This window comes from Epinephelus lanceolatus, chromosome 4, assembly GCF_041903045.1.
Source record: "Epinephelus lanceolatus isolate andai-2023 chromosome 4, ASM4190304v1, whole genome shotgun sequence".
NCBI lineage: Eukaryota > Metazoa > Chordata > Actinopteri > Perciformes > Serranidae > Epinephelus > Epinephelus lanceolatus.
The window spans coordinates 45,133,438-45,160,730 of NC_135737.1; positions in this window are offsets into that span (position 1 = coordinate 45,133,438).

The following is a 27,293-nucleotide window of genomic DNA, read 5'->3' on the forward strand; positions in this document are numbered from 1 at the left end:
AGATTGAAATCTTTTAGAAGTGATTAGTTGTTTTAATAATTCATCTTTGGGCGAGTGCATTAGTTCATTAACTCCCATCGATGACTAAATGCCTGCGTTTAGCATCATCAAAGCATCTAAATCGGACTACATGTGTACAGTATGTGTGCCATCGACCGCCATGTTGGACAGGGTTTAACACTGCTGCCATAGAGGAAGATTTTAGCGTGGATTTTACATGTTCTTCCTGTGTCTGAGTGTGTTTCCTTCCACAGCCCAAAGACATGCAGGCAGGCCCGCTGGCATGGGTGATCAAAAGAGTTCAGACCAAAGATTCGTGATGAGACGAAACTGTTTTAGAACGTTGCAGAGAAAAGTTGCAGCAGTGTGAACTGGCCGGACTGAGCTTGACACATGCCGGCTGATGGTGTCACCTGCAACTCAGCTGGTCAAATCGTCGGTAGCTGGTTTTAAAACATGTCTCCTGTTTCAACAGCCAATCAGCTTGTAGTGAAGTCTGCTGGTCAAGTCAAAATGACCGCAGACAGTGTGTTCGCTTGCTGCAGCAGGTGCTCCGTCCCCACTGGTCTGAACTAGGCTAAAGGATACAGATGACTCCGGCCCTAGGCCCCAGGGGATATGTAAAACTGTGTGGTTGGCCCTTAAATGGGATCACGTGTATCAATTTACTTCCTGACATACATCACTGATAACACAAATTATGTTTGTTGTTATTAAAACACATTTCAACTTGTCATCAAACACCCAGGTTCCAGGTTCAGAACCAGAATGCCTTTTATTGTCATTGTAACATTAAAAAACACAATGAAATACAGGACTGCTACTCCTGTTGTTAGAACGTCTTTAAAGGGATAGTGCACCCAAAAATGAAAATTCAGCCATTATCTACTCACCCATATGCCGATGGAGGCTCAGGTGAAGTTTTAGAGTCCTCACATCCCTTGCGGAGATCGGCGGGGGGAGCGGCTAGCACACCTAATGGCAGACGGCGCCCCAAGAACACAAAATTGAATCCACAGAGTACCTCCATACTGCTCATCCGTAGTGATCCAAGTGTGCTGCAGCCCCGACATAAAAAGTTGTTTGGAAAAACGTCATATGAACTCTGTTTTTAGCCTCACTGTAGCCTGTAGCTCTGACTGTTTCTCTGTGCTCCGTGCTCACGTGTGCGCGCTGGCGCGAGACCAGCAAAAGCATGAGCTTTTCTTACCTGTGTTTACATCACGTGACACGTGCACCGCAGGGGGAGACGACAGTAACCACAGTAGCTAAAAGATAATTTGCACTACGGTCTTTTAGCAAAGGACAGCCCAACATGTCTGAAGACTTTGAAACTGAGGAGGAACAGCATTTCTTTGTTGAGCCGTATTTGTTTGAGCCCGAGTATACGGATGCGGAACTCAGGCTACTGGACGAAGCAGCCGCCGCAACTCATGAACCTAACCCTCAGCCAGCCACAGAATACCGCAGTCGAGCACTGGAAACCTGGTGGTGTAGTTGTTTCAAATGCAAAGCAATGCCAACGGGTGAGGAAAGTCTTTGCTGCTCAGACTGGGAATTGGCGATGCCTGCACTTGAGAATCTGGACATCAGTACTGACGAGACTGCTGCTCTTCAGAGACCGTGCATCACCCTGAGCGCGTACATGTGAGCGCGGAGCACAGAGAAGCAGTCAGAGCTACAGGCTACAGTGAGACTAAAAACAAACATGTCGGGGCTGCAGCACACTTGGATCACTACAGATGAGCAGTATGGAGATACTTTGTGGATTCAATTTTGTGTTCTTGGGCGTTAGTCTGGGGCGCCGTCTGCCATTAGGTGTGCTGGCCGTTCCCCCGCCGATCTCCGCAAGTGATGTGAGGACTCTAAAACTTCACCAGGGCCTCCGTCGGCATATGGGTGAGTAGATAATGGCTGAATTTTCATTTTTGGGTGCACTATCCCTTTAATCCAGGTACAGGTGTGAGTCCTCCAAATAACCCTTTGAACTCTGCAATGGAAATGGATTTTTTTGCTTATTGTGATGTCATTTCTTGGAGTATCTTCATTTGCTTCATGAAAACCTTTTAGTTCAGGTTGTGCAGGTTGTGTAAGTCGATAAACCATAATAATCGATAAAAGTGTTGAAACTGTTACTTAAAAAAGAGATAAATGATATTTGTTTTCATCAGGTGGACCAAAATAAGAACTTTTTTTTCAAATAGTACACATAAAAAACACAACGATAGTAAGATGAGAACGAGGCTGGCATGATGAGCCACAGAGGAGACTGTACGAGTCTGGCAGAGTCAGAGAGGTTTTATACTGCAGTAGCTTGATTGTAGATGAGCTTCAGGTGTGCAGCTTCATCAGCTGCTGGCACTCAGGAGGATCAGCAGGAGGAGGGAACCAGGAGGCCAAGCCCAGCAAACACACCTCCACAGTATACGTCATGGATACACAGACCAAACTATCATCTGAGACAGACCACTTGTCCTAAAGGTGCCTCTGTGGGATACTTTAAGGCACCAGTAACATATAGATTTGACTTTAAAAAACAAATCAACAAAAATTAACTTTGTATGTAATATTTGAACATTGAACAGTTCATATGATATCCTGCGCATTAGCACCCCACAAATGACGTTATGTTCTTAACATAGAGTTACGTGATCAACGTGAAGTTTAGGTTTAGGGAAAAGAAACATGGTGAGGACGTGCCAGAAAATGACTTCGCTCAAACTCACGTTCACTCAGAATTTGATCTCCCGGGGAAAGTCCTGTGTTTTGTGACCCATCCACTGCCTCAGCCTGCCTCCCTACAGACCACCTCCTTCTTTACTCCCATCAGTGTACTGGTCAAGTGATCACAGCCTTCCAAAATACGTGGGTTATGCACAAATTACTGGCTCTTTATTACGTGGCATATGTAAAATGTGACTTTGGGTGCATTTTTTTTGTAGGAGCATGTAAACAGGCTGTTCTCATACACCGTGTTTTAAAAACCTGATTATTTAGAGTCGGTCGATTTTTGGAACACCTTCATTAATCAGCAGACATTGGCTGACAGGAAATGAAAGGAAACAGGCCAAAGGTCTCTGCTGAGCTACAAACTACAGACATAGAGACTCTTATTTGATTTTTGCTTTCAGTGATAAAACCCAGCAGGTACATTCTGACTTTATGGAGACAAGTGAGGTGAGGTGAAGTGAAGTGATACCCTCTTGTCATACCAAAATTCAGCTAATGCTTTAGATAAATGGACTGAACTGTAGACTCTGTCCGAGCCAAACAGAAAGTGTAAAACTCAAAGCACTCAGCAGTGGCACGCATACCTCTGCTGAGGCTCGACAGGGATTTTTTCCATCAGGTAAGAACAGAATTCTGAGAAAATGGCAGAAGCATTAAGAAATAAATTATATAAGACTCAAAAGGAATCCTTCATAAATGTCTGGATGATTCAGATCTGCAGCAAAAATGTGTCTACAAATGCTCAGAATCTTTCAAGATTTGAGTGTAGGTAATTGTTTTTTGTTTTCTTCCAGAAAATTAGCCAGTTTTTTAAACCGCTGAGTCGGCAATAGCTGTAGCCATAGGCATGATGTTCTCAGGTTGTCTGTCTTTGGTTTTGGTTTTGGAGGTCAAAAGTCAGGGTCTCTAAAAAACACCTTTTTGGCCATAACTCAAGAAATCATTTGCTAATTATGACAAAACTTCACACAGATGTCTAACACGATAAAATGATGAAGTGATGACATTTAATTTTCAAAGGGTCAAAGGTCAGCTTCACTGTGACATTATGATGGTTTGCAAAAACACTTTTTCTTGCCATTACTCAATGTCATATCCAGTGGTGTAGTGGTAATTGATGAGGTGGGTGTACTACTAGGTAGATAGGTAGGTTACCGATGAGGAAGTGGGCATACTCTCCTATATATTACAATGGCTTTTTAGCTGATAGGTGGGTATACTGTAACTGTATAGAAAAAGAAGTGGGTATACCCCGTATACCTGAGTATACCCTCCACTACACCACTCATCATATGTCAGGAACAGAGGAGGAGACATTTGGTCAGATACTGAATTGGTGACTCTAATCTTGAAACTGTTGTGTAGATCGTCTGTGCTGCCATCTTCACAGACACGGATTTAAACTGTACGAGAAACTTGACTGGTGCATGGAGGTGTACAACCACGGGCAGTAATCTAGGTTTTATGTTCACTCCAAAGTAATTGAAAACCAACACTTGTTCAGTGACTTCCAGCGTCAGAAACCAATGAAAATAGGCGTCCTTTCACGTCAGCATGATATGCGGGCAGTAGCCTTTATTGTGTAACAGCCGCCGGCAATGTCAGGGCGAAATGTGGCAGGACAACAAAGAAAGTTAAGGCAGCAAAAGTCTGACTTGGGCGGGCGGACAAGGTGGGAGATTGGTCCAAGATCCACCGACTTTTACCCAGAAGGCCCACATGCGAGTGTTGCCTAAACCAAAGATACTGGATTACTACAAGATGGCCCACCTACAATATACTCCCACTGTATGAAATGGTATACATTTCCAGTCTCCTAAGTAGGTGTTGTCCCCCGTACCCCAATCAAAGACGAGTATCCCCAACCTCACTTCTGTCAACATGTGTGTACCCTTACTGGCTGTAAGCTAAATAAATAAACGGTCCGTGAAAAAAAATTTTTTTTCCAGCGGATGTCTTAGTTACAACATGATTGAGCTAACTGGAGTAGTTTCATGTCGTATCCGACAACGGGAGGCTTTTAACAGATGACGTCCTGATGTTAGCTTTGCTGCTAGTGTTAGCTGTCCCTGTCAGCTGCAGCCACTGATGCTTTCTAGACATTGTGATTTCCCAAAACTGAATAAATACCACACATAGCAACACAAAACTGCTTTGCTAGCTCAGTCATGTTTCAACTGCACTGATTTCAGCACCAGAGAGGAGATATCTGTTGCCAGGTCTTGTGAGAGTGTGTTGTTGAGACAGAGACAGGTCTTGAACAAAGTAAATTTTCTCCTGATTTGTCCGTCTGAAATTTGCCATTTTGGTGTCGGAATGTTCTGAAGATATGTGGCTTGTGATAAATGGGTCCAATATTTGCTTCCGTGACTATGGGGCGAAAGAATCGGCCATTATCTGTAATCACGTTCATTTCTCCCACTGAAGTCAATAGACTCAGGACCTGCTGTTAGTCTCCTAAAGGGGCGTAGTGGTCGCGAACCCCACATGACACTTATACAGGAAACTGACTCGCAGTGGACCGTCTTGGTTTATCCACCGTCTTTGCCTAAACCCAACCACAACCGCGTTTGTTGTTGAAGGAAAAAGAACATCAATTTGCAGTGTTGTACCGACATAGTGCTTTTATTTTGAAAGAGACTGTATGCAAATTTCCTGCGAAAACAGAAGTGTATTTTGAAAACAGACAATGCATGTAGGGAACTGCCCATTGGTCCGACATCCCATTGTTCCGACCATATTAAACCCATCGTTCCGAAGTCCGTTCCGAAATCATCATGATGCCCTGTGGTTAAGGTCTGGTTAGGTTTAGACGCAAAAACCACTTTGTTAGGGTCAGGAAAAGATCATGGTGTGGGTTAAAATGAAAAAGAAAGTGACAAACACATAAGCTCCGCCTCAAGCCTTTCCCAGCTGACCAAGAGCCGGTCGCGGCGCACCATATGCCCGCCGCGAACCGTTCAGCACCGCGGACAGTCGGACTAATGGGATGTCGAACCAATGGGCTGTCGAACCAGTGACATGGACCCATGCATGTAACAGGCTGAAGTTGACACGGCGTCCCAGAACGTCAACAACCAACACACCCAGGGTACCTTGCACGTCATATGTGGACGTGGAAAGTCTGTGATGAGGTCGGAGTGAGAATGTGTTGGTAACAAATGGTGTTTTTGTCCACACAGTTGACCATATAAGGGGTCCTCTAACAGACAAACAGAAAATGAATCAGACAATAAGTAATAAAGTAGCTGATTATGGTCAAGAGTCCTAAATGTCATCAGTCATAAGTAAGTCATTGAACTGCTGAGTGGTGCTACAAAACGTTTGTTGTATAAAGAACATCATATTTTTATTATTTCTCTCTCTTCATTGTCTTTCTGTCTTACAAAATAAAACTCACAGATATTCACTCACAAATTCTGTTACCTCACCACCATCTTGGTACACAGACAAACTGGACTGAAAATATAACCTTGTCAGAGGTAATGATCTGACATCTTCACTCCGCTCAGTTCCTCGACGTACAGCAAAGAAAAAAGTAAAACAGTCAACCCTCTTCACACAATATTGCCAAAAAGGCAATGTTCAGCATATTTTACACTTGTCATTTCATACCTCCTCACCTACAGCACTTTTAGAGACAAAGCACTTTTTGAGACAAAGCGTTTATGAATACTGTAGCTGTGGGATAGAAACTGGCTGTGTTGGCTAAGTGCTGAAAGCCAGCCAGCCAGTGTCTTAGCTCGCAGTGTTAATGTGAGTGTAATCTCTTCTATTCACAGGGGTGTTGCATGCAAGCAGGCATGTGTTGTTAACGGGCCCCTATGGAGTGCGAGCCAGAGATTAGCGTGGTGAAGGCTTGTTGTACACAAAGACAGCAGCGCAGCCAGACGCCAGACAGAGTGGCTTTCTACACGTCTACGAGATGCCCGGCCAGCAGCAGGGAAGAGTAACAAGAGAGAAAGGAGATGAATGATCCAATGTGGAAGAAGAGGAGGATAAAGAAATACATGAGAATGAAGATGGGAATAATAGAGGCAGGGTGAGTGGAGGAGGCCGGGGGTGGCAGGTGGCAGAAATATTAGATATTGGTGCACTGGCACTGTGACCACTGGCCGAGCATTTCCTCCGCTAGTTGAAAGACAGAGAACAGAGGGAGGAAAAGAAGGATGGAGGAAGTGCAGGGACAGATGGAGGGAGCAGTGATGGATGGCTGGTGGATGGATGGACGGCACTAAACGATGCCATCAGTCAACGAATTAACGGCCCGTGATGAGCCAGCGTGCGAGGCAGTGAGTTACCACAGGACTTTGTTTGCTGCCGCTGCCAACAATCAACTCAGCCATGTTTGTTTGTGTCAAGAAGTGGACACTGATGAGAGGACAGCAAGAGGGAGGACAGACTGGAACAACAGAGCCGAGAGATAAACTGTGGGATGATCAACTTGACTTGAAGATCTAAGGCTGCTGCGTTCACAGTACATGGCGTATGCTCAATTCTGATCGTTTCCCCAGATCTCTGCCCAGACTGCTCATATTCATGTCTGAAGTGACTCATATCTGACATCAGTGTGAACGCACCTTCGCCCTGAAATGCCTCACGTGTGAAGGTTGCAACTGCTAAAGAGGTATTTGGGGGGGCAACAGCTTCTTCTCCTGAATGATCGCCATAGTAGGAACGTCCAGTGAAACCATTCTGCATAAAAAGTAGCCATGTGCTCTTATGCTCAAGAGCTACAAGAGGCTGTACCCTGGAAAATCAGCTGACTCGGATAGTGCGTGTTCGTGATTACTCAAGAACTGTGCAGCTCATGTAGCTGAGCCCCTCCTGTGGATCTTTCACCTGAGTCTTCGGCAAGGGGAAAGTCCTGGTTCTGTGGAAAATGTCACATCCTATTCCAGTTCCCAAAGTAGGGCGCCCAGCTGAGATGAATGACTACAGACTGGTGGTTTTAACATCACATATTATGAAGACACTGGTGCAGCTGCCTCTCAGTCATCTGAGGCTGCAGGTTCAACATACTCGAGAACCCCTACAGTTCACCTACCATAAACATATTGGAGCGGACGATGCAGTCCTTTACATGCTCCACTGGGCTCACGCTCACCTGGATGAGTCAGGTGATTATGTGAGGATCGTTTCCTTTGATTTTTTCGAGCGCATTCAACAACATCTGACCCCCCATACTCTAAGACTTCACCCTAATAGACTACCAAATGTCAGTCGACCAGAAACATTATTAGTTGGCAAGATTTCATTGGTCACTTAGTCACAGGAAATAAATCCAAACCTATATGACTGGACCATGTGTGAGTTTAATTTGAAAGGACAGACACAGGAAGTGTCCACGCTCAGCAGTCAGACAGGAGTCAGGTTAATTTCCAGGGCTGGTACCTGCGGTTATTCCACAGGCTAGTTAATAACATGTCGGGCAGGAAATCCAAAGTGTGGGATCATTTTGAGAAGGTGAAGGACGAACCCAAGGTGATATGTAAACTCATCTTCATTGGTCGACTACAAACATGACGTATCATCTGAAACATGGAAGTAGCTACATGCCCATTAGCCCACAGCGTCATTAACAGGCGGCTCGCTCAGTGTGTGACGTGCACTTGGAGATAAAATATAGGCCTATATTAATGAAGGTTCATTAGTACGGTTTGTATTTCTCTGTAATGTAGCACAGTGTTAACAATGTTACTGATACTATTCTTTCTCACACCTTCAACTCAAACCATTGTGTTGCTCCGCCCAGGATATATATTTTATAAATTAAGATAGGAAAGGAAGGACTAGGAAAATTCTTAGTCAGGGGCAGCCCTACTGTTTACACTGTACACAACAAACTTTAAATACCAGTCTGAGTCCTGCCATCTCCAGAAATATTCTGATGAGACAGCTATTGTGGCGTGTAGCTATGCAGCTTTACCACTATGGTAACACTTTACTTGAAGGTATCTACATAAGAGTGACATGACACTGTCATAACTATGACATGACACGGTCATGAACCTGTCATGAACATTATGTACATGTCATAAACATTTATGACTGCTGTCATTAAGTGTCATTCATTTTTTGTGATGACAAGTTGACATTGTTTGGGCTGTCTTGATGATGACAACTTGACATTAATCAAAGTGACATTACCAGAAGTTGTCTTTGTCATGACAAGTTGACATTAACCAGGATGACATTACCAGAAGGTGTCTTTATGTTAATGAACTTCTGGTAAAGTCACTTTAATTAATGTCAAGTTGTCATCAACAGGACAACCCAAACAATGTCAACTTGTCATTACAAAAACCGAATGACACTTAATAAGAGCAGTCATAAAGGTTTAGGACATGTACATAATGTTCATGACAAGTTCATGACAGTGTCATGTCACTCTTATGTAGATACCTTCAAGTAAAGTGTTACCAATAATTTTTTTGGTCAAACTACTATTTCTAAAGTCAAGAATGAACCTTTAAGGTCAAAATATTTTGGCACTTCACTCTAATGTAAGCTAGCCCCTCCTGCAGTTTGGGTTTTATCATTCTCGGAACCCATCGGCTGTATTCGGCGTCTGACTTCTGGCAGACGGCGATACAGCGTCTGGGGGCAGACCCCCGATTTTTTGGCATTCCAGTTTGATTTGGGCGGAGGAGGCGAATTTCCGTTTCCAACTTCCGTTTATATATAAGTAAATATGCTGAACCATGCTGGATTCAGAGTTTGCAGTGACGCCAATTATGTCCCGCATCGTTAGTTCACCGCACGGACCGTTTAACCAATCAACGTGATTGATCAATATCACGCGGACTACAAACAGCCTACAACCGGAAACCAAGGCTCTTCCGCTCTTCTTCCGGAGGCAAGATCTCCGGGGTTTGCCTACAGACTCTACATTCAGTGAATGTAGAGTCTGTATATAGAGAGTAGGGTTTTATTTGTCCAGGTTTGAGAAATATTAATGTCTGAGATTTTTCCTGTTGCCCAGCACCATGTAGGTAAACAGAATTTAATGAGCTGCTCACAACATTAATAAATTACACTTATACAGATGTCCTGGACCATCTATGGACCAGCAGATTTCACAAAGAATATTTCTGCAGCAGAGAGTACACCCACGGTAAGGTTTGTGGATAATGAGGCGGTAATAGGGACACTTTTTATGAAAAGAGATGTTGATTTTTTTTAAATAATCTTTTTCAATCCTTTCAGCACAGCCTTCGTTCTGTAGGGAGGACTGAAAGAAAATGTTAGAGCCTGATATCTCAAAAACTGGACAAAATAAAGTTAATGTAAAAGATATCACAAGAGTAAAGATAATACTTTCTTATGTAATTTGGGTGAATCGACTCTTTAAATGAATATTAATACCAGAACCTGTGTGGTAACAGATTGTAAAGGGTTTATGCTGCTGCTGAACCCACTCGTACTGAATATGATATCACTGCATTATAAAACCAATCATTTGTGCAGATACCTTCCTATCTACTTCACAAGCCACAAGAAGAAATGAGAGTGAGTTCCCTGCCGTCTCTGACTCGCTCTCATTTGAGTTTGTAATTTCAGAGAATCCACTGGTAGATCTGTGTGATCCGCACAGGCGGCAGGTTACTCAAGGGTAGTATTTTTCCGTCGTGACCCTCGGTAAGTCGCTCTAATTCGGTCTCTCCTTCCTGTGCCTCTGATTGAGCCATTAAGCCAGCCAAGCCAGCTGATTAATATACTGCGTGTGTCAGGCTAAATTGATTCATTGCAGTAAATGATTTGATGAGGGGTCAGTCCACAAATCTCCCAGGACTAATGTGAAGCTAATGGCAAATGACAACAGGATCAAGCTAAACACTAAGACAGCCCACGTCTTCAAGGTCAGAGGAGTGAGTCAGTGCACAGTTTGGGAAAAACCAAAGTTGGGGATTGCATACAGAAAGGTGAGTTCTACAGTTAGCGAAGTGTTTCTGCACGGAGTGATGATGACAGCTGATGAAGATCAAGGAAGTCCAGGTGAAGGATTTCATTCACCTTAGCAATAAAAAAGAGATAATTAAAAAACATATATTTAATCTGCTCAGATATCCAACTCAAGGATTCTAGTCACTAGCGAATGGAAATTTGTTTGTCGTGCTCAAATCATAGTATTATTCATTATCCGTAACCACTTATGTTGTTCAGGGTTGCAGGGCGCTGCAGCCAATCGCAGCAGATATTGAAGGACAGTCATAGCAACGTGGCCTCTGAGAAATTAAACAGCAATATGTCTTTTCAGAGCAACACATTCTCCCTCCGACGTCATCACATAATAATTATATATTAATATATTGTTTTAAAGACAATAAAAATGGAATTGGTTCTAATGTAATCTGGGCTGATTATAGTAACTTATTTTTTTGTGATGTTATTATGTAATTCCAGTTACATGTAATCCCTTTGCTATTACCCAACCCTGACCAAAATTGACCCCTTTCAAGTAACACGTGTACTTCGATCCATTGTAATGAAAAACAAATCCATCCTGAACAACACGTTCTCACTCCGACCTCGTCACATATCGACAATTGGTCATGGACTTTCCACGTCCACATATGACGTCCAAGGTACCCTGGGTGTGTTGGTTGTTGACGTTCTGGGACGCCGTGTCAACTTCAGCCTGTTACATGCATTGTCTGTTTTCAAAATACACTTCAGTTTTCACAGGAAATGTACAGTTTGCATACAGTCTCTTTCAAAATAAAAGCACTACGTCGGTACACCACTGCATTTTTGTGGTTGAGTTTAGGAAAAAAGAACAGGGTTTAGCTTTACAATCTTATGGGAAGTGAACACCGGCCTCCCGGGTGAAAGTCCGTGGTTGTTGGACCCATCCACCACCTTTCCCACCCAACCTACTTGGACTTCCACTGCCTTAACTTTAGTTGTTGTCCCGCTGGGTCTGTCTTTACAGGCAGCCAATGGAGAGAGGCTAAAGAGGGCGTGATGTGGTCTGTCTTCCAGGTACCCGTGAGGAGCCTGGCTCTGCCGACCTCAACTAACTGGAGGTGGGACAGAGAGGACTGACTAATAGCAATGTACAGAGAGTTAAAGTAGTCCAAATGGGAGGACATGAGAACGTGACTACCTCCAGGACTATGAGGGAGAGAAATGGCTTGATTTTGGAAAAGGTGCGTAGTTGGACAAAGCTGGCTTTTACTACTGCATTAAAGGAAATGGCCACTTTAAAATGAAAATACAGACAGTACTTACTGACCCTCATGCCGACAAGAAGTCCAGTGTAGTTTTTTAATCCACAAAACTTATTCGGGGTATCGGAGGATAACAGCTAGCTGGAATAACAACTACACTTGAAGTGCATGGAACCCACATTTTGAAAATGTAATAAAACTCCGCTAATGCATTTCAAAAACATCAGAACGACTCGTCCGTCATAATCCAAGTGCCCTGATGCCGCGACATGCAAAACTGACTTGAAAAGACGTAATTTACTCCACTTTTATAGCATCATTTCTAGGGATGCACCGAATATTCAGTAACCGAATATATTCGGCCAAATGTTGCAAAAAAACACACATTAGGTATTCGGTGGAATAAGTGAAAAGCAAGGCCGAATAATAACGGCGTGTTTTGATAACGCAATCAAGCAGCATGCGGTGATGGACGGAGTCAAATGTCGGCAGTGTGGCGTTATTTTACTCCGTCCGTCACCGCGCTTGCGTTTGCAACTAAAAATAGTTTTGTTTGAGCAAAATAAATCATTCAGCACGCTGTGTGAGTACAGATTTCAACCAGCAGCAGAAACGAAAGGCGAATCCCGCCGGTTGTGGGTTGAACGGGGGTCACAGACACAGACAGGAATGTATTCCTGTCAAATACAGCGGTCATAGGCTTACCGGCTACGTAGAAGTCCGGCTCCAATAATGTCCTCTTCTTGGTGTCATGACTGCCCAAAAGTACCTGGACAGCCGAGCCGTGGCGGCACACAGGTATGTGACGTGTCAGAGGAGAAACCAGCCATTCATATTTCTCTCTTTGTGGCAGGTAACGGTCCACAAACCTCACCGCACTTTAGGGACTGTTCTTTACTTATGAAGGGACTGTTCTGTACTTGTCAGGGGAGGAGTGTGGCTGGTTGATTTTTATTTCATTTATTTATTTTATTTTGATCCCCCCTATGTTCATCACTTATTGATGCTGTTTTTGAAGTATGAATAAGTCAATAAGTAATTTATAAAAGTGATTTATCCTTTTATAAATGACAAAAGGCACATCTGCCTCATTTTCGCTGTGGTATCATGATACTACTCAGAACCATGATATTTTCACTGGTATCGTACCGTGGGTCCCAATTTTGGTACCGTGACAACACTAATCTGGAGGGGGTTCATCTGCAAAAACTAATGAAAAACGGTATTCAGTATTCGGCCAAGCGTTAAATTTTTTTCGGCTTCAGCCACAAATTTTCATTTCGGTGCATCCCTAATCATTTCTCACCATGGTCAGTTAGCCTGCCCTGCAGGCGTGCTGTGACTCAAGAACTAGCACCACCACTAGCCATCAGCTAGTCTCGTGTGAGTTGCCATGTAAGCACAGCACACCAGCCATTCCGGTGTTTTTGAAATACATTAGCGGAGTTTTATTACATTTTCAAAATGTGGGTTCCATGCAGTGTAGCTGTTATTCTGGCTAGCTGTTATCCTCTGATACCCCAAACAAATTTTGTGGCTTAAAAAACTACACTGGACTTCCTGTCGGCAGGAGAGTCAATAAGTACTGTCTGTATTTTCATTCTAAAGTGGCCATTTCCTTTAATTCACTTGTCAAACTTAAAGGTGGAGTCAAATATTACACCTAGATTTTTGTAATTAACATAGTTGGAGAGGCTGACTGGGGGACCAAGAAGACAACTTCTGATTTGCCCTCATTCAGCTGAAGGAAGTTCTGTGCCATCCAATTCTTTATGTCCTCAAGGCCATTTATGAGACTGGAAACATTGGACTTGTTGTTAGGTTTGAGAGGGAGATACAGCTGTGTCGTCAGCACAGAAGTGGAAGGATATGTTTTTGTTTTAATAATATGTGTCACGCCATCATCACAAGGTCAGCTCATAAACTACATCACTTTAGAAACATCAATATGCATGTATGAAACACAAATGAAATGTTTCTGTGGTTTACAGAGACGTACATTTCCAATATTTTCTTCAGCTCAACAGTGTGGTTCATTAATATTTTTAGACAACAATAGAGCTCTATGGCACAGAGGAATAAGATCCAGTATCAGGCGTCAGATACTTGTTCGCAGAGCCAATTAATTGTTGGCTTTGTCTTTATTGGGATTTGTTTTAATATCATTATTCACAAAATATAATACTTTTAGAATTAGTTTTGTAATGGCACAAAATATCTGCTACAAGCTATTTTCTGGTGCTTTAAAGATCATTTTTATGGTACAGCTCTAAATTTGGCAGAGCGGGATTAGAAAGCTTTCAGTTACTGGATTCTGGGCAAAGTGGGATTTTTGAGATTTTCAATTCACAACTGATGCATGCTCATTTTCCAGTAACATGAATGCGAGAAGCCAGAAAATGGGAGACAAAAATGAAAAATGTATGAAGCAGAGAAAATGTGACAACCTCTAAATTGGAGCGATTTGGGGACTAGTGTATAAAGACACATCTAAACCTGCTAAAGCCTTCCATTTTTCCAGTCTGCAGCCCCGTGTCTCTTTCACCCTCCCGCCGAGCTGTACCTGAGTGTACAGCCCAAACCCTCACGGGGGGAAACAACATCAACCAAATGACTGAATAATTGAATGACCAAATGAAACAGCCTGCGCTGCTGAGCGGATCAATAGACTCCACCACTCTCCATTAGGTATTCACTGCTACCCCTCTCTCCCTTTCCATCTCCCAATTTCTCTCTAGCTTTCTTTTTTCTCTTTCCGTTCCTTTGTTTCAGCCTCTTTCCCACTCTTCTTATCTCGTGCTCTCGCTATGACATTTTGTCTTCTCCCTATTATCTCTCCTCTCTCTGTTTCTGTCTCTCTTTATCCCGCTTTCTTGCAGACCCTCAATCGTTCCCACTCTCATTTACCTTTATGTCTCCCTCCCTCTTCTCTTCATGAAAGTCTTTCTCCATCTTGTTTTCTCTATAAAACCCTTAAAACTCTCCTGTCCACATCTGCAGTGCCCATCTCCTTTTCTTCCTCGTTTTTTGTTGTTTTCAATATTTATTCTGCCTCCATCAAGGATCCCACAAACAAATACATCAAGTCAATATTAGACTTTTATTAAAAAACAGACTTTGCCGAGTCAGTGTGGTCGACCTCATGATGGATATGATGCAGTTTGATTGATGATTCGTTCACTGTAGAGCCGATGAATACACTGCTGGTGTATGTAAAGCCCTTAACTTGGACTTACTCTGTTGTGACAGTCCACCGCTCAGAGACGGACAAGAATAAAGCTCTGGGGAAACAATTGTAACTGGTGTGATATTGCCTATCAGCACGGAAAGATCAGCTACTGAAGCAAATCAGCTACAATCCAAAGGTATTGATATCAGCCTCCGCAGAGTTCTGTCTTTAAGACTACTTTCAATATTTATTCACTTCTGCGACTGAGAAAACTGCATTCCGTCACCCTCGTCTTCACCACGCTCCCTTCCCTCCTTCCCGTCACAATCCAACCTGGTAAATATGAGCCGGGCCCGCATCAGAGATTCCATCTCGGGAGACGGTGGCGTAGTCAGCGAGGCAGAAAGACACTGTTGGATTTCACAAAGGAGGTTAACAGGTGAACGCAGAGGAGGGAAGAGAGATGGGAAATGGATGAGCAGTGGTGTTTTTCTGTGCTGCCACTCTGAGTGTGTGACCCCAGTCAAGCCTCATGAACACCTTCATGTATCTCCCTGATCAGATGAATAGTGGCCACTGAGGCAGAGTATCCGTCTGCCTTTTCAGGTACGCTATGTAAGAGTGTGTGTGGGATCAAATATGTTTACAAGGGTGGAAAGAAAAGTGTGGACATTTTGCTGATCTTCACCTGTGCAAATGGTGAGTTATGGCCTGTGTTCAGGTTTAAGCTGAGAGTTACATTTGGTTTGTGTGTAAGCGTTGACGGTATGACAGTGTGTGTAGCTTTCAGAGTTGTTTTGATTTAAAGCCTCATCTCTCACAAATAGAAGACTCATGTCTCAAAGTTTGTTGCTTCTCTCACCTTTTCTTACTGTTGCTCTGCTTGTGATTGAAAGGCAAGAAGGACAGGGGCAAAAGGGGCAAATGTGCATTTCTATCACAACTTAAGCCAGTTTAAGATTCATCTGTAGCTTTCATTTGCTGGTGTCACTGCACTTGGATCCAGGCCTGTTTCACTGTCCCCCGCACCCCTGACTGCTAAAAGAAGAGCGCTAATCGTATTCCAGCCCCCGCTCGGTCTTTGCCAAAATGTCTGGCTGTGTATGTGGGACTTGTCTGAGCGTGGTATCCTGGAAGTTGGCTCCAAGGTTCATGGATCCATTTCCTATCTCCAAGGTCATTGCCCCAGCGGCAGTTTGCCACAGCCTTCATGCACATCCACCCTTCTTTCCATGTCTCCTAATTCAAGCCCTTCAGATCCAGCCACTCCCTAAAGCCAGGTCTCACTTTGAAGATGTTGAAATCCAGCGCTTGGGCAGTGACTTGCGGCGTCAGAAACCAACAAAAAAAGGCGTCCTTTAATGTCGGCATGATAGGTGGCAGGTTGTCGATATAGTTTAACGCTGGACAAGGATGAAAGTCCAACTGAGGCAGGCGGGAAGGGAGGTGGATGGGTCCAACAAACACCAACCTGCATCCTGTAAGATTCTAAAGCCAAAGCCTGTTCTTTTTTCCTAAACCCAACCACGTGTTTGTTGCTGACGAAAAAAAGGTCAATTTGCACCGACGTAGTGCGTATGTAGATGTTAAATTTCCTGTGAAAACAGAAGTGTGTTTTGAAAACAGACAATGCATGTAACAGAATGAAGTTGACACGGTGTCCCAGAACGTCAACAACCAACACACCCAGGGTACCTTGGACATCATACGTGGACGTGGAAAGTCCATGACCAAACATTGATATGTGACGAGGTCGGAGTGAGAATGTGTTGCTCCGTCCTGCCCAGCAGTAACCTCTTTACCGCCTTTTGCATCACCTGATCTTCCCCGCCCACATACTCACCTGCTTACCGTATTCCCAACGCTAGCTTTACACCACATGACTTTTGAAAGTCATCAGATTGTTGCACTGTTCACACTTTATAACTTGCTGTCTTGTAATCAAGAGTCTTGAAGTCCTTGCGGTTGACACACTACGTGATTGACCAGCGACACACTACAAGATCTTTTATCAGGAGGAATCCTCAATGGGTGTGTTACGTGATGTGTGGGTCGAACCGGGTGCTTATTAGATATATTAAAGTCAAAAATTGACAAAGCAGCTCCCCAAGTTATTAGGCTAGTAACTCACAGAAACAGTGTGCAATAGTTCACCTTCCACCCTCTTCCTTTCTTTCTGTCACTTTCTGTCTCTCCCCTGGAAAGTGCTGCAGCGCCACTTGTCCCCATCCTCAGTAGGGTTGGGTGCCGAAACTTGGTACTTTTTGTACTTGGTACCGATTCACGTCGGTACTACCGAGTACCGATTCACTTAAAATGAATCGGTGCCAAATTTCGGTACCTGAGGTGGAGGCGGAGCGGACTCAGCAACAATGGCGACAAAAAAAATGTGCAGACAAAAGTTAACGTGCAGCACTGTTCCTAAATCTTCTCAATAAAATGTTGAAACTGAGAAGTTTAGACTTTAAAAGTACCGAAATAAGGTACCATTTGGTACCGGTACCGAATTCCAGATACCGGTACCGTATCAGTTCAATTATGAATGGTACCCAACTCTAGTCCTCAGCCTGTGTCTTGCATTCCTTTTTACTGGAGCTCACTGTAACCATAATTACTGCACACAATATATATTTGGGGTTATTTTTATTACTTAAGTTATCATGTTATTTAATAATGTGTACATTTTTTTGTTTTTAAGTAGTAATAGATTCAGCATGATAGAGTTACTGGTAAAATATTATGTTATTGTCATTCATAGCACTTTGTGTATTGATTAATTTGTATTTTTATGTGCGGTGTTAGAGCCATGGTGTTCCCTTGGTTATGAGCTAATTGGTTCCCACCTGTTCTTGTTTTGTGGGGACAGGTATGAGTGAGACACAAGGAGACTGAATGCCTTGTGCTTAACAGTGAAGAGAAGTTGCTGTACCCCCTAAGTTGGGATGTGTTAGTACTGTCTTGCTGTGTTGGTAAAAATTAAATGAAGAGGAAGAAACAAATGCTGTAGACCGCTTATTATCCACAGCTCGGGAGAAGTGGGAAACACCAACAACCAAGAAAAGAGGGTTACATCACCAACAAAGTCCCTGACATGTCCAGATATGTGGGGAAGGTCTGCGATGCATCTGTGAGCCTCTCGGCACAGTTCACACATAGCACTCGAGCACCAACTTGCGCTCTGAGTTGGGGCTTTTGTTTAGGTGCTCCAAAAACAGCGAGTGGAAAATCAGGGTTAAAGTCGTGTATTGTGAACTAGGCATAATCAGCTTTGCAGTATATAAACCAACTCCACTCATTCCCTGCCAGTTTGTATCTGCCCTGGCTTTTCAGCCTTTGTTTCTGCCTGCTGATCCACGGATTGATGATTTCTGCCTAACTCCAGTCTGGACAAGTCTCCTGTTTTGATTAGAGTAAACATGAACTTCTATCGTAAGCTGACTGTCTGGGAGTCATGCTTTTCTTTCAAATGTATTACCAAGACTAACAGTCTACAGCCATGCTGGCAGGTAAAAACAGCCTTTGTGCTCACCTCCTCAATTATTGATAAGCGAAGATGTGCACAGTGCTGAAGTCAAATTTAATCAACTTTGACTCGAGCTGACATTTGTGGGTGCAGCCAACCAAATGATGAACATAAAAGTAATGGCTGTTGTTTCTGGAATTTTTCAGGATTGTAGGCTACAATAACAAATTGGCCTCGTATTGAGACATGGCGAAATATCAGCATGCAGATAACACCAGGTTTGTTACAAAAACACTGAGCAGACTGAGTAGAATCTACTGCTAAAAATATGAGCATTGTAGCTGCTGTTCAGTACAGTGCTACTGGAAGCTCTGAATATCTCGATACTTTAGTGAGCAAATGTGCAAGACCACTGTTTTACCAATGCACTGTCCTGAAGCCCCGACATAAAAAGTTGTTTGGAAAAACGTCATTTGAACTCTGTTTTTAGCCTCATTGTAGCCTGTAGCTCTGACTGCCTCTCTGTAGACTGCGCTGACGTGTGTGCGCTTGTGCGAGACAGTGAGACATGGGCACCGCCTTCATGTGTGTTCACGTGCTTTCACTGGTCTTGCGTGCAAGCGCATATGTGAGCACGGTGCACAGAGAGACAGTTAGAGGTCAAATGAGGTTTTTCCAAACAACTTTTTATGTCGGGGCTTCAGGACACTTGGATCACTACGGACGAGCTGTATGGAGATATTTTGTGGTTTCAATTATGTGTTCCTCGGATGTTTTAATCTGGGGCGCCGTCAGCCACTAGCTGTGCAGTTGTGTTGCTACCTCCTCTCCCCTTGGATCTCCGCAAGTGATGTGAGGACTCTAAAACTTCACCTGAGCCTCCCTCGGCATATGGGTGAGTAGATAATGGCTGAATTTTCATTTTTGGGTGCACTCTCCCTTTAAGCCTGCTGGGAATATTATTAGTTTTGTATGTTAGTGTGTTGTCATAAATGAAAGTGTTGGACAACTTAAGGATTTTATGAAATTGCAACTCCAAATTAAAAGTAATCGGATCTCCAAACTTATCAGTTTATGTAGTGCAGAGTTTGATTACAATCCACCTAACATTCGTCGAGACATTTAATTAAAAATGACTAATTTCACCCTCATGGTGGCGCTGAAGGAAAGGTACGGGCATTGCCAGAGTCAAGAGGGCTCGTCCTCTGAGGACCAAGAATTGCTGTACCAAATTTCAGGCCCCAGGTCATCCATCCATCCAATGGTTATTGAGATATTCCAACAACACTTTCGTCTGTCCCAACATGGAGTTAAATTTATGCAGTTTAAGGACTGAAGTCTTGTTTCAGTGAGATAAAGTTTTGCATTTTATCTGCAAAGTAAAATTGCTTCCTGTTTTGTCAAAATCCAGCAATCAATACCAATAAGATCAAACCAGGTGACACATACAATACAAAATGCAGTGGAGCTGCCAATCTTCCCAGTGGCTGTTTTGTTTGTTTATGGTAATTATACCCTTGTTTCAAAATTAATGTGGTAATGGTTTATTACCTCCGCCAGCTAACATTGGATGGGGGTCATGTTTTTATTCCATCTGTTCTCTGTTCGTCTGTTTGGCGGGATATCTCAAACACTTCTGAATGGATTTGCATGTAATTTTCTTTAGATGTTGGTCATGGGGAAAGAAATGACTGACTTCACGCTGTTTGACAAATAGATATACTGTATGACATACTGATGGGAAAGATGCAGATCGTCAAACCTATGCCAATCAGTAGACACCGGAGGAGGCTGATAATGCCCCAGTCAAACAACACTGGGGATCTGGAGAGCTCATTGCCACCTGTACTCAACATCTTGTTAAGGGAAATCATTTGGAGACCTCCTGTCTGCATAGCAACAGAGCAGGACGAGGTAAAAATACTCAAACCTCCCATAAGTGACATCGTCAGAACGTGTGGTGGCCCACAACTTTGATAAACCTTGGATGCCTGACAACATAAACGAAAGCTTGATAGTGGTTCACATCGGTGATGTCACTGATTGTGTTGCTAAGGAAACTGCAGATGTGTGGTTTTTTTTTGCTAAAAGAAACCCCCAAACTCCCAGATTTTAGAGATTTTAGTTTCAAGACTCTGAAAACCAATTAGGAGAGGATGCAGCTCAGTATGCAGCTGTCAGTCAGAATCAGTGTATACCATGAACAATGCCTGTCTATCCGTCTGATCTCCCGTCTAGACACACACACACACACACACTCTCACTAACACACAGCTGCTCCATTACAGTGTTTTGCCTCCCTCTGTATGCATGTTCAGCGACAGGGATGAAACCTGTCTGTCATGTCTCAGGTATGTCAGTCTACAACAACATTACTGTCACAGGACAACACAGACTTCTCCTGAAATATCACATGAGAACAGTGCAGATTATATTTTGTCATCTCAAACTGTATATTTACTTTTAGAGTTTGTACCACTTGAATGAGGCCAGCAGAGAGCTGTTTGTGCACTTAGTAAAGAAACAACAATGCTGAACATGGTACAAGCAGCAACTGTCCTGCACAATAAATATCAGAGTTGTTTTTCCACATTTTATATTCTGAAGGAGCCGAGAGGTGATGCAGAGTTTTGTCAGGCGGTGGCCGCTTTGCAAGATTCTTTTACTAACAAGCTCACAATGAAAAAAGTTCCGAGTTCTTCAGACAGCCTGTCAGGATGAGTGACGTGTTCTGGGTTGTTGGGTCAGGGTTCTCCAAGTTGCAGAAACAACCCTCACCAACAGGGAACTAATCCATGTGTATAGTTTTAGTTCAACCGGGTTTTGAGATATCCATCTCTGATACTCATGCCTCTTCTACATTAAGATGGAGATAAATGTTGGTTTGTTTTAAAGCACTAAAAGATAATATTTGAAATAAATTAGGCAATGCATCTAAAATAATTTCCCATGTTCTTTGGATAATGCACAGATTTTGCTACAAGCCGTTTTTATAGGAACTATCTCTTTGTTTGTTTCAGTGCAAACTGTCCTTTACTCTACATTATAAAAATAAAACTGCAGAAAAGTTCAATGTGTCTTATAAAGTTCTGCCTGTGATATGATACAGTATTATGAGGTTCAGCCTTGCATATTGCCAAACTGTTAAAATGAAACAGGTTGACTGTGGCTGTTTTACAGTTTGAAATGTTACTAGTAAGTTCTGCCACGTCCAATAGAGTCATGCAACTGAGCTACAGACTCAAGCCTCAAGTGCAACACACACTGCTGCCGGCGCGGCGCTGTGGCCGTCACTAAAGTGTATTTCCCACCCCAGCCCGCTAGGTGGCTGCACCTACATTAGTTGCCAACGGTTGCCAACTGCTAGTAACAGAAGAAGAAGAGGAAAAACTTTGAGGCAACAACAACTTGCATTTCACGGGTGAGTTTCTTATCAAAATCGTCTTATTAAGAATTTTAAGCAACTGGAGTTGATACTACGGCCGCCGAGACGTACATAAAAGGCTTTTCTCGTGGCGCCGGCCACGGTGGTGTGTGTTGCACTTAACTCCGACGCTGGGACCCATCTCCAATTTCACGACCCATGGTGGAAAAATCACGTTACTGTGTGTATTATGGTGGACAATCATTTTTTTTAATCACGCTTCCTTATCAATAAACAACCTTTACATACCACTGTTTTATCACACTTGGCAATAAATAAAGTAGCCTACTGAGCATGTATTTAATACATTGTAACATGCTTCACACATGATGTACGTTACAATACTTATTATAGGCTGACTGATCATATTCGGTTTAACGTTTAGGATTCAATTGTATCATTATTATTATTATTATTATTGCATTGGGCAGGCAGAAGGCGATGCCAGACGAGCAGGGAGTCCAGAACCAGGAGCACTCACGGGAGAAGCTGACACACCTGTGTGAAGCCAACTGTAGACGGAGGAGGTCTTGCCAGCAGCGATGACGAGGGAAATCCGTGGTGTGCACACAAAGGTGGAAGGTGCAGTCACACAGTGGAGCAAGCCGCAGCACAGTGATCCACAGGCGAAGAAACAGGTAAACTCACAAAAGCCCTATTCAGACTGGATTAGTTTAATGTGGAGGCGTGGGGTAAAGTAAGGGATTTTAGTCCCGTCCGAACGCGCCGTGTCTGTAATCATTACGCATAATGTCAGTAAAAATTAAGGCGACTTTTACCTTCTGTAAAACGGTCTGGAGAAAATACCTTGTGTAATATTAATCCTGTGCAAACACGATCCTGCGGAAAAATTTATGTAAATATTTCATCACGTCCTGTTTACAACTAGTTTTCCGCGTTTTTTCGATGATGGAGGCGCTTGAAGAAACATTCGGTGTTGTCGGCAGTCGTGATAGTGGGCATTGTTCTAATGATCACATAGCCCGACGTGGGAGACCAATCAAAAAGATCAAGATGAAAGCACTTTTCAGAGCCACGAGACTTCTGGTTGTGTTAGGCAGGCCTAATATAAATCCATATTGCTAATCATTGTGTACACACAATCCTGATCATGGGCAATATTTCATATTGGGCTAATCATTAATTATTATTATTACCCTTCAGCTGATGCTTACAGGAAGCAACGCAGCAGGCACATGCCGACAGGGAGGTGAGGCCAGGGCGCAAACCGAGAATTACGGAGATTTCTTGTCCCGTGCGAATCGGACATTTATATTACAGACATCCTGTGGTAAACTGACATTAGTCCACATCCCTTTGTAAAACTAATCCCATCCGAAGAGCTGAATGACAATCTCTCCAAACAACCACGGGAAACAGGCGAACAGAAACCAGGAACATGGAAGCACAGCTCTTGGTCAGGGACAGAAGGCTGAGTGGTTTACCGGGGCACAAGTGAAGCAGGAGAGTCAGAGGCAGGCGAGAACACATGCTGGAAACTCTTGTATTGGTGAGAGCAGTTGGCTCGATGAGGTGAGCCTGATCATTTTTCTTTAGCGTACATAATTCACTTCCTTCGCCAAGCTTGGGACCTTAAAGGTTGCAGATGACAGGGTGGTCCTGAGCCTAGAGCTCTGCAGCTAGACCTTTCTTACCAGTTCACTCATTCACTAACTAAATCTTTTCAATTTTATGTGGGTGTTAGTGGCAGGCGTGAAATGTTCATTCAGTCAATGTTCAAATAAATGTTTTATGCCTTTACTCTTTTAGTAATTTGGTTAAAGGACTTCAGTTGCTGTTCAGTACTTTTTCTTTCTGAGTTATTCTAACCTGAAAATTCAGCATCTCTCTTCCCCTGAATAGATTCAATAGCTGTCTTTTGGGAAATTGGCGTCATGTTGCATGTTGTGGTGAGAGGATTAATGTGTTCCATGGAAAGCTCTCACAATGAGAATCATTCAGTAAACATCAGTGCTCCACGCTGATAATCAGTATGATGATCACTGCCTATCAGTTACCTGCAAAGTGCTGCATGAAACCACTGAGCAGTCCACCGACATGTATCTGTATTCAACCTCCGGCTCCTTCCCAGGCCTCTGGTATCTGAGCCCTAATTGCAGCTCTGGCAGAGAGAAGAACAAGCAGACAGCCAGAGGGAGAGATCCAGCCAGTCAGCCGGTCAGCAGGGGGAGCACTGCTTCTCTGGGACACTGATTTATTGGACAATTTCACAGCAGTGTCCGCAGTAATGGGACAGGATAAATGGCTGACCCCTCAGTGACTGAGCTGACTCCTGAGGAAGAGCAGAACTGGCTCACACTGTGCGCACGCGCGTGTGTGTGTGTGTGTGTGTGTGTGTGTGTGTGTGCAGCATGTGTCAGTGCCCCATCTTTTGTGCAGTGTCTGTGTTTTATTTTTCTTTGCTGTCTGTCTCAGTGAGAGTGTGTAATCACATCAGTGTGTGTGTGTGTGTGTGTGTGTGTGTGTGTGTGTGTGTGTGTTATTCTTTATTATTACCTCCATACCCACCAACACACACTAATTCCATATCTCTTCTTTCTTCATCCCTCCTCCACCATCCCGTTATGACTAATTTACTCTGTGCCTGTGTCATCCTTTAGTGCTGTCTCTGTCCTCTTGCCCTCTGAATTTCTACTGCATGTGTGTGTGCACGCTCTCGTTTCTTTCCCAGTGAACAGTCACTCTGTGTATCATTACTTGTCCCTCTCACCCATCTCTTCATTATCTTTTTAATCTTTTCCTCTGTTGATTTTGCCCACGGCCCTGCCTTAAGGATGTCTTCACCACGATGTTTCTGAGTGTGTATTCCCTGTGTATGTGCCAGTGTGTGTGTGTGTGTGTGTACAGTTTTTATATACAGTACAGTATTGTTCCCTCTGGTATGTGAATGCATCAGTGTGCTCGGATATGCAGGGTCATATTTGCACCAAAGTTTCATGGCTTCCAACATTATTTGGAAGCTTTGAAAAAAGAGACTCTCTACACCAGCTCCAGCACTGGTGGATGTCAACCATGCACCAAACACCGAGGCTCCATTGATACAAGCTTGTGAAGGCTGGAGCCAGTGTTTTTGGATTTTGGTCAGTATTTGTGCCACAATCTTCAAAAGACTACAAGTGTTCAGTTTCCCCAAAACCTGGCTTCTTGGCAGGGTGGGACAGCCTACAACGTTGAGATCATTCAGACACACTTGTAAAACTTGTAAATATTTCATTAGTTTTTCTTAATCCTTCCTTGAATGTCTTCTATTTTTGAATTTAAAAAATAATAATACACAAAGACCGCTTTGTGTGCTAACGCAAAGCCAGCAGAATAGTGCGAACACAATTCAATCAGGACCACTTTAGTCAAAGAAAACTTTATTTCCATTTGCAGTATGATACTTGGCGTTTTGGCTCTGTTCTGGGGCCTCTCTGCCCTTCCACGCACATACGAGAAAAGCCTAAGGTGGAGAGAGCAAACCTCCCTGCCCTTCCATGTGCCCACATGGAAGGGCAGGGAGAGCAGAAGCAAAGACGCCCCAGGAACAGAACAGAGCAGCATCAATGACAAACAGAAATGACATTGATAAGTCAGACACAGCATGAAAAGGAGGAGCTGGGGTGGAGGCAGGTTGCAAAGCAGCTTGCAGAGGAAGCAGCAACAGTAGGCAGGCCAGAGCAGTTTAAATAGGGCGCCATGAATGAGATTTGCCAATTGGTTGCATAGAAAGGAATCATGTGAAAGAAATCAGCTGATCCATCATTTGATTGGGCTGTTTGAGATCAGCTGATGTAGCTGGGTTGTAAGCTGAACTTGACACTAACGCTATGCTCAATTAATGACGCAAAAGTGGCATTTTCTGCCTGCTCAGAAGAAATTTATCTGCAAAAGCAAGGGCACGGCAAGTTTTGTGGCTTTAGCTGCCTAGATTGTATAAAATGGTGGAAGTAACCTCTATGACATCATCTATTGGTTTGTGGACTCCAGTTTGGATTTCAGCCATCGCCATTTTGGTTGTTTGGAGGGTGGAGCTTTGGAGGAGTGACGGGGTGGGTCTGATACATAAAGTGTAGCCACGCTTCGCAGACAGCCTGTCACCCAAACTGCCACACCCTTAAATATGTGTAACTTTAAGCCTAAATAAAATATTAGCCGGTGAGTTATAATAAAGTTCACCCCCTGGTACAGTTGTCATGTACGTTGAAATTAGTAGGGCTGCCCGGACTAAGAATTTTCCTTGTCGATCAAAGGTTGTCATTTAGGGCCATTAGACTACTAGTCGCCCACATGTTTACAATATTAATTTAATTTATAAAATATATATTTTGGGCAGGGCAACACAACACAAAGGTATGAGAAAGAATAGTATCAGTAACATTATTAACACTGTGCTACATTACAGAGAAATACAAACCGTCCTAATGAACCTTCATTAATATAGGCCTATATTTTATCTACAAGTGCACGTCACACACTGAGCGAGCCGCCTGTTAATGACGCTGTGGGCTAAAGGGCATGTAGCTACTTCCATGTTTCAGATGATACGTCATGTTTGTAGTCGACCAATGAAGATGAGTTTACATATCACCTTGGGTTCGTCCTTCACCTTCTCAAAATGATCCCACACTTTGGATTTCCTGCCCGACATGTTATTAACTAGCCTGTGGAATAACCGCAGGTACCAGCCCTGGAAATGAACCTGACTCCTGTCTGACTGCTGAGCGTGGACACTTCCTGTGTCTGTCCTTTCAAATTAAACTCACATATGGTCCAGTCATATAGGTTTGGATTTATTTTGACAAGCTGCAGCTCCTGATAGAGTTTCAACCAATGAAATCTTTCTGACTAATGACCTTTCTGGTCGACTAATGTTTGTCGACTATTAGGAGGCAGCCCTAGAAATTAGCTTTAGACACCAAAAACGTTTTTGTACCAGGCTGTAAACATGTTTATTTCTGCTGTAGAGTTGGACATTTTAACATGCGGGTCTGTGGGGACTGATTAATTTCTGGAGCCAACCTAAAGTGGCCGTTCAAGGAAGTTTTTGGTACTTCAGCATTGGCTTCATTTTCCAGCCCTAGAGGTTTCACTTATTTGTACAGTTTCTCACATATACTGCTGTTTGAAATATCCAGCAAAATACAACTTTTTTCGTCTAAAAGTTATCTACCCTCCAACTTTAGATGATATGTGTTTGACTACTTTTTGATGTGTGTAAGTAGCAGGGAGACAAACTGACAGACAGTTTGTGATGAAACAGCAGCATTATATCAGAGAAGAGGAGCAGCAGAGTTTTGTTCAGAAATACAGTATGACAATGTGATATACAGT